Raw genomic sequence first — 8,997 nt, 5'->3', positions numbered from 1 at the left:
CATGGGCGGATGGTTGTATTAGCATTCCTAATTCACAGTTCTTATGCAGATTAACATCTAGAAGGGGTCCTTTTACTGAGCATACAAAGGTGTAGTGAGTTCGAGTGCAATCTAATAGAGATTGATGGTCCATTTGCATATACTGTTTTTGATCTGAGCTCAAGGCTAAGTAAGGGTAATTATATTTTATGTATGCTGACCCTTTTTTAGAGATCGATAATTGTGGTACTAATATAGAATGCAATCTATATAAATTATAGTAATCTCTGTCCACAAGGGGCAAGTGCACTACTATACATGTCCTTCCTTCGCGATGCGATGCATCGATTTTCGAAATTCTAACTATTTCTTCCACTCTGTGATGCTCCGTTGGAATGGGAAAATCAAGGTCCGTTACAGTATGTTTGATATCATTAACTATTTGGTGCAGCACATCAGTGTTTATTAAATCTGGGTGCACTTTTCCTTCTTTTAATGCGCGGAGAATTTCTAGAAATCTTTCTGAACCTTTAATGAAATAATCTAATCTAGATTCCAACATTCTTCCAAAAGATTGTACAGAGATCATATATTCTAAGCGTGCGTTTTCATTTTCTAATTTTTCAAATTTTTGCTGCATCTGGGTTCCAAGCTGGAAGATTTTGTCACCATGTATGTCTATCATTTTGAATAATTTGTTTATTCCCGTGGTAATAATGTATGTCCTTTTGTTAAAGAGGTTGATTAACGATTTCTGGTCTTGGTATAATTGATCGATGTTCGCGTCTATTTTATTCGTTTCGTCCACAGTTACCAATCCAAACAAACTGTGGCTTAAACTTCCTATCCCTCCAAATGGTATTAGTCTTTTGTTCCTGATGCTTCCGGGCCCCCGAACCCTGGGTGGCTGGATGTTTCCCATGTTTCCGATTGATTCAGCAATTTCCGTTTGTAGCTGTTGAAGCGTGAGCTCTTTTATATCCAAAATATCTTTATTTAACAGGTTGTTACACGTAATTCCATCTAGGTGTTTGGTGCAATTCCCAAGTAATATATGAAAGTCATGTATTATGGTGGTCCTTGCCAAGAAATACTTCGTATCAACCGTAAGGTATACTTTCCAATCCGCTCTTTTTATTCTTATGGGGTCCAATCTTTCAGAATATAATCCTGGGTTTTGGCTCAAATTTTCTATCGTGTAAGCTTGGGGGTCCGTAACAGATAATGCGAGTAAAGAGCATAGGAGAAGAAGGAGAAAGTTTTGCATGTTGGAAAGGAAGAACTTTTTTTCTGAAAGGTACGAGATAGTAAGTGTAGATTTATGGCCTTAAAAGGTAGAGTTTAAATAGCATATAGTCAATGTTTCAATTTTAGCTTATCCACGTGCTTGCGTACTTTCTTTCCATTCGGAAATTCTAATAAAATATTTTTTTCGATTTAAAATTTCGATGATTTTCAAAGGTCGTTTGTAGTAACTATCGGCCTTTCCTATTCGCGGTTCGTTTAGGACCCATGCATAGTCTCCTATCTTCCCATTGAACGCGTTAAAATGTCTGTCATACCGCCCTTTTGATTTGATTTTCTCACGTATTTGATTTTCGCCGGCCGCTATCTTTAATTCGGTAAGACGTAAAACAAGATCTTTCAAATATTGGTTATACGTTCGTAATTTTTCTTCTCACGGTATTTTCATCGGGAACCTAGCAATTCGTCCATATACTAATTCGAACGAGGTATAACCGGTCGCTTTATGAATACTAGTATTATATGTGAAAACCACGAACGGTGTCAAACGGTCCCAATCGTCAAAGCGCTCTGAATATATACGCATAAAGTCTATCAAGGGTGCATGGCTCCTTTCGAGTGACCCATTGGTCTGAGGCCTATAACCGGAAGTGGTTAAATGATGGATTTTGAATAGGTGTAGAAGTGATTCTACAATTTCCGACAGGAAACTGGTACCTCGATCTGACAATATTGCTCTAGGGGCACCGAATTGGCATATTAGGTGTCTGGCTAGCGCGTCAGCAATAGTGGTTGCTTTAAGGTCCTTTATCGGTACTACAATTAAGTATTTAGTCAAATTACATTGCATCGTTAGCAGGTGAGAGTTTCCACCAGGGGTGGTCCAGAGCTTTCCTACAGTATCAATTGATACTTTATCAAACGCCTCTATCGGTGTATCTGTAATTAACATTGGCTCTTTTGTTTTATGCCGGTCAATTTTTTTTCTCGAGGCATCCCGGGCACCTTCTGACGTGATCCAGCACATCATTGCGTAGTCCAGCCCAATGATACCGGGCCCTTATCTTTTGATAAGTTTGATTGACTCCCTTATGTCCTCCAATAAGACTATCATGTAAAGTTCGGATAATCTCAAACAGTAGTAAATGGATAAAGCTGATAATACAATGATTATAATTTATTCAAATAATTTTCGCATTAACAAAGTACCAATTATGATTATTGATTAATTATAATTAATGATTAATGATTCATTCGAACAACAATCACCAATTATTATCCCTGATCAGTAACAAATCCATATATATATATTTATAAGTTTCCGTTTTAATAATTAATTTACATTATTCCATTAGTCGTTAAATAAATTATATTAATAAAGTATTATTCCTAATAAATATATTATTCTTATGGTAATAAATACTTTTAGTAGCAAAGGTAATCATAAAAAATAATTAAGGGAAATTTTAATGCCAAAGGTCAGTCCCCTATTACAACAGGATAAAAGGAATAGAATATTTCGCAAACGCGCATGTGAAAATTATAAACGATCGTTTGTAACTCAAGGGAGTTCTTCTAAACCGCGTTTTGACTTTCAAGCATTAGTAAGCGAAGGATCACGTTGCCAATTCTATTCCGTAAACTAATCACGAAATGTAGGAACGGTAAGAGAGGCTCACCCAGTTTCAGACCCGAACACTCTGATTACGCTTACGCGATCGAAAACGAAGCTCCGATGAAAGAAAAAATTTTCCCGCGTCTCCGGCGTAGCTTTAGCTCGCTCAAAAACGAGCGTCCTATTACCCGTATCGCGTTACAAAAAAAAATGAGAGAGAGAGGAAAGGAAGAAAAAAAAAATTAATATTAATATTAATAGCGATGAAAAAGACGGCGGATTAATTAATATGTATTAATATTAATTAATACGCGTCAATATATTAACACTATATAATACTATATATTACACACTAATCGATAATACATATATTGTAATAGTATAGAGTATTAATACTTGTTACATTAGTACTCGTGCTACCCGATATATAAATAAATTTATATGGTTATTCAACGGCAACTAATCGAAGGCACTAACCACGCTCTGCTACCATTTGTTACGTGACAGTTTTGATGTCTCTTCAAAACGGGCACGTGTTAGACCGTTTTTAGCTCCGAGTGGTCCTGACTCGGGTGGACTAGTCCTTCAGTACGGTTCCCCGACCGTGTCACCGAATGGATCGCGTCTTTGCCGATAATATCCGAAGTTCGTCCCTGCGAGGGGTAGGCGGCAGTAATCGGGAAGGAAAAAGGGAGGGGACTTCGCCGGTTTACTTAAATGAACTTACACCGGTACGTTAGATAGGTTTATATATATATATATTTTAATACGTCAGATAACACTTCTAGTAATAATATTGCGCTACTATGTGGTTCGCGATTTATTAAATAAGTCTTCTAAATTGCGCGGTCAGTGGTGCTTACACACTTGGTCCCGGTACGCAATCACGTGGATTTACCGAAAGGGGAACCTTGATTATGCTTAGTAGTATTAGAGCGAAGAGAGAGAGATAATAAAAAAACAATAAGGAAGACATTTCAGCTTATCGAAAATAGAGCCCAAAAGTACTCACTCTGTTGTCTAGGTTCAAAATATAGTTCGGTTTGTGATATGTCCAATATATTCTTTTTATCCAATAGTGTAGTTAATTGCAAGAAAGTGATAATTCGTATGGTCAATTTGTCCAATATATTCCTTTTATCCAATAGTGTAGTTAATTGCAAGAAAGTGATAATTCGTATAGTCAACTTGTCCAATATATTCTTTATCCAATAGTGTAGTTACTCACAACTCAAACAATTATATTCTCAAACTTCTATTATAGTTTTTAACTTCAAGTAGGAAAAACGTAGGCTTCTTTATTTAGCGCTCGCTCCTAACTAACTGAATTCTGTCGCTCTGCTTTCGCTGATTTATTTTATAGCCTTTGTCCCGAGCATACCGTCTCACTCTCGCGCATATACTTTAAACGTTTACGTTTCTCGTATCGGCTCGTCTTACCTAGCTAAGCACGCTGACCGAAGCATGCTGTCGCAGCATGCTGGCGCAGCGTGAATCAGCCTCTGCCGCACGTTCTCACCGAATCGCGCACACGAATACTGCTGATTATACTATGTCCGAACGGAAATCTCGGGTCCGAAATATTATTTGACAAAATAAAAATAAAAAAAAATAATACAATGAAGCGTCGCGTAACAGGGGGTATCGCAGTCTATACGCCTGATTTTCATGTTATAGTAGAGGGTGGTTCTGAAAAATGTACGAAAATGCCAACCGCGGAAGAAATATCAAAGAGAAAAAAAATCCAAACAATACCCTTCAGCGTAATAGAATCAGCTGCATTAGAAAACATAGAATTCAAATCTGTACAGACGCTTCACCTCGGAAATCGACCATTTTTCCAGTACATTATGCAGCATATGCATGGGGTAAAGCATTACAAAATACAAAGCTACCATCTTGGAAAGGGTTCATGGAGATTATATCAGCAGATATCGATTATTCACTCTCTAATATAATATGTTTACCATTTATTAATCTGCCGCCTTCTAAATTAACAACCTTGAATACTGCATTACATTATGCACCTACGGAAACTCATAAGATCAGTCAAAAAACCACATTTGTCACATTTGATCAACCATTGTACTGGAAAGCCCGTTGTATTATTGCACAATCGATGTTTAATGAATTGAGAAACGTCATTGTTGCTTAGGAGGTTTTCATTTATTAATGTCCTACTTAGGAGCAATTGGTTACATCATGGACGGAAGTGGACTTGAGGAAATGTGGTCGATGGTATATGCGTCAGAATCAGTAAAAAAAATGCTCACGTTTTCAAGAGCAATGCGAGCCCATATTTTAAGTTTTTCTGCTATAGCTATCCTCATTTGTAAATCAATCACAAACACCGCTGGTAAAGATGAACTCTTTGAAGAATTTGTTGGTGAATTTGCGAATAAATCTTTGTCCATAAAGGATATTAAGAATAATAACTTCATGAAACATTTATCCCAAGAATTGGAAGAAAAACTCGATGTTTTGGAGAAAAAGAACTCAACTGCTAAATTGTGGATACAATATTTTAAATGTGTTATCATATCTTTACAGTTTATAGAAGCAGAACGCTTAGGCGACTGGCAATTGCATTTACAGAGTATTAAAGATATGCTACCAATATTTTATTCCAGTGGCCATTGCGCTTATGCAAAATGTGCCCAAATTTATCTTCAAGATATGGAAATATTAGATATGTCGATGGACCATTATGAATTTGAACGTTATACTAAGGATGGCTATTTCACCATTCGTAGATCAGACAAGGTCTGGTGTATGGAGCGATATGATTATCGAACAAACATTGGCTAGATTTTTTGGAACGGACTTGAAGCATGGCCGAGGCGTCACTCCTAGCGTTGTGGCACGTTATTTATTTTCTATGCCGTCGGTTTTCAATGTAATGGAGTGTTTAGAAAATTATTGTGGATTAAAATCGTACACTAGTGAACAGCACGTCGATCTTTCTGATAGCAGAATGAAAAGGGATACGAATGATATCAATGAATTTGTAACATGGCTTCAGAATCATAATCCATTCAACCAAAATGAATATGGCGTAGTATCGCTTTCTACGGGAATTATTGGAGGACCAGAGATAGATTATTACAAAGCAGTCGAAAAGGGGCTGTTGGGAATGGAAGATATGGTTGGCAAAAATGCTAACAATATTTCACTGTCACGTATTTATAAAGTGAAAACTCTGGCAAGTGTTGCTACTGGTACACACCTTGAAGATTATAGTGGATTGTCTACTATAGATACACATTTATTATTTCAAAGGATTTGTAATACTGTTCGCGAGGATCCCCAAAAAACACTTGAAGCTTTTGCATATGAACTTACACCTTTTCCCTTAAGTTTATTTAATGAAAAAGATTTGATGAGAAAATCACAGAAATCGAAAATATACGATTTGCTGAAATCTTGTAATGATAAATTGCAGTTAATGGATTCAGATACGATTTATGTAATAGATGGGGGCTAGCTATTGAATACTGTAGTTTGGCCCCCCACAACTCGACATATCAAGACGTTTATATATCATATTTATTATATATCAGGCACTTGGGAAAAAATATTACAGTCGTTTTTGATGGATATAACAATGAATTAATTGAAGTAAAATCATACGAAAGATATTGTAGAATAGAAAAAAATTTTGGAGCTGATGTACAAATTTCTCAAGATAAAATAATACCTATCAGTCAGAAGAAATTTCTCTCAAACATTTGTAATAAACTTGCTTTTGTGGACTTACTTGCAAAATATCTGCAAAGAAACAATATTGCTACGAAAATGTCGGATGAAGATGCAGATACAGTTATTGTTCGAACGGCTATAGAATTAAAAGATAATACTGACAATGTGGTTGCAGTAGTTGGTAATGATGTTGATTTAATAATTTTACTAATTACGCAATCTGACGGTTATGATATATATTTTTATAAAAGACTATCGAACTCAAAAAAGGAATTATATTCTAGTAAAGAGAACTTACAATTCCAAAAATATATTCTATTTACTCATGCCTTTGCCGGGTGCGATTCTACCAGTGCTATATATGACCAAGGCAAAAAAAGCATTATCGCACTATTACAAAAAGGTGAAGAATTGCAAAAATTAATAAACATCTATTATATACCAAATCAAGCTATTGATGATATATGTAAAGTTGCTGAAAAACTTATCATGAAATTATATGGTGCAGATAAAGAAAGCCAATCTCTGCAGGGGTTAAGATACTCGTATACCATTTTTTTGAAATCTACAGCAGCAGCAAAAAAAGAATTTTCTTTAAAATATTTACCAAATACAGCTGTAGTATTGAGAGAGCATGCTAAACGAGTATACTACCAAATGCAAATTTGGCTTGGTTTAGAATTAGATCCAGTATTATGGGGATGGAAAAGAACGAGAAATATGATGATACCTATAATGAACACAGAATCAGTTGCACCTAAAGGGTTAATAGAGCTGGTGAGTAATATTAGATTATCCAGAAATAAAATATATAAGGTACGGGGACTCAATGTCGGACACTTAAGCGTGAATAGACATAACTTTTGACCGAAAGAGAATTTTTAATTACGTATGATCTCATTTGAAAGCTATTTATAAGAGAAAATGAGCCTCCACATAATTCGGAGATGGTCAGCTCGAGCTATTGCTCTTTTAAATAGACTACATTTTTTCGATACAAAAAGGTGAGGGTACCCAATATCGGACATTGATGAATAAATTATTTTTGAAATTGAAAATCGTGTGTAAATCCTGAAAATGGCTTTCAATATCAATTCCTGTTATACTGAAAGGTGTAAGCGATCGAAAAAAAATAATTATAATTTATAATACCGGATTATGATGAAAAAGGTATTTTTGAAATTGAAAATTACGTCTAAAACATGAATATGGCTTCAAATAGCAATTTCTATTAGTCTTAAAGGTGTAAGGAAATGAAAAAGTATAATTATAACTCGTTTATACTGATGCTTTGTAATGTCCGGTATTTGAAAATGCATTTTGAAAGATGCATTTTAAAGAACGGGAGAAGCCGAATCAAATAATATATGACCCCTGATAAGTAAAGTTATTAGAATGTCTTGAATCGAAGATAGTCTGCTAAGGAGATTTAGAAGACTCCAGAAATTCGCTGCTCTCGAGCACAAAATAGGTTCTAGAAATCGGAATTGGTGTTCCGGACTGATTTTAATGTATGGAAATTTCATAAATTAACACTATAAATAGAATTTATGAGCTTCGAGCGGTCATTTAGTGCATGAATTTGAGATTCGATAGATGGCCGATATTGAGTAATGTGCGATATTGGGTTCTCGTATCTTAAATTTGGTTATATTTTTATTCCAAAGAGCTTTTAGATTAATTATTTTTTATGTGCCTGGAATAATAATCCAAAATTATACATCAATATGATTGTTATCGAGATAAAAAAATTAATTAATTAATCATTAATTTCATTTCTAGGTATTCTGTGAATGTAAAACAAATTGTAACACGTCTCGGTGCTCGTGCAAAAAAGTTGGAATAAAATGTAGCTACAGTTGCACAAATTGTAACGGCCAAATTTGGGAAATGCAGCCAATACTAGCAAAGTTATATTAGAAACTGACATAGAAGAGCAAGAACATGAAATCGAGAAAGCCAATGAGGATATATTCGATAATGAAGAAAATATTGCGCAAAAAGAAAATTTTAACAAGTCAGAAATTGATGAATGAAAAATTATACTGCACATTGTAATTTATTTTAATTATTATATTAAATTATATATTTATGTAATATTCGAAAAATATTTTTCATTATAATAATATTTTAGTATATTCAACAATTTTATAATAAGTTCTTGTTTTTTATCAAATTTGTTAATATAATTAAAGTGTATGAAATACAAATCAAAAATAAAATTCTGTGGATACGTCCAGTGTCACGTCGGTACCAAAGAATAAGTACAGTGACGAATAACGATAAGTAAATAACGGGTTGTGGTAATTAACCGGGTATCGGTAATTTAACTTCCTATTATATCAACCCTCCCGGGAATATTTGTAAATCTATCTAGCGGGATAGATTAGTCTAAGCACGTCTCCATTATATTTCCGCGAATATTACTCACCGCATATTAATTCGGCAAAAACACAGGA

The 8,997-nt window shown here is 34.8% G+C and overlaps 1 pseudogene; it reads left to right on the top strand.

Annotated features, from left to right (window-relative positions):
* The first annotated feature begins 6,634 nt into the window (after positions 1–6,634).
* LOC131673022 (uncharacterized) lies at positions 6,635–8,574 on the top strand (annotated as a pseudogene).
* Positions 8,575–8,997: the final 423 nt, after the last annotated feature.

This window comes from Phymastichus coffea, unplaced genomic scaffold (genome assembly GCF_024137745.1).
Source record: "Phymastichus coffea isolate CEN01 unplaced genomic scaffold, Cenicafe_Pcof_1.1 PCOF00012, whole genome shotgun sequence".
Classification (NCBI taxonomy): Eukaryota; Metazoa; Arthropoda; class Insecta; order Hymenoptera; family Eulophidae; genus Phymastichus; species Phymastichus coffea.
The sequence above is the reverse complement of the archived record's forward strand: the minus strand, read 5'-3'. Positions and strand labels throughout refer to the sequence as shown.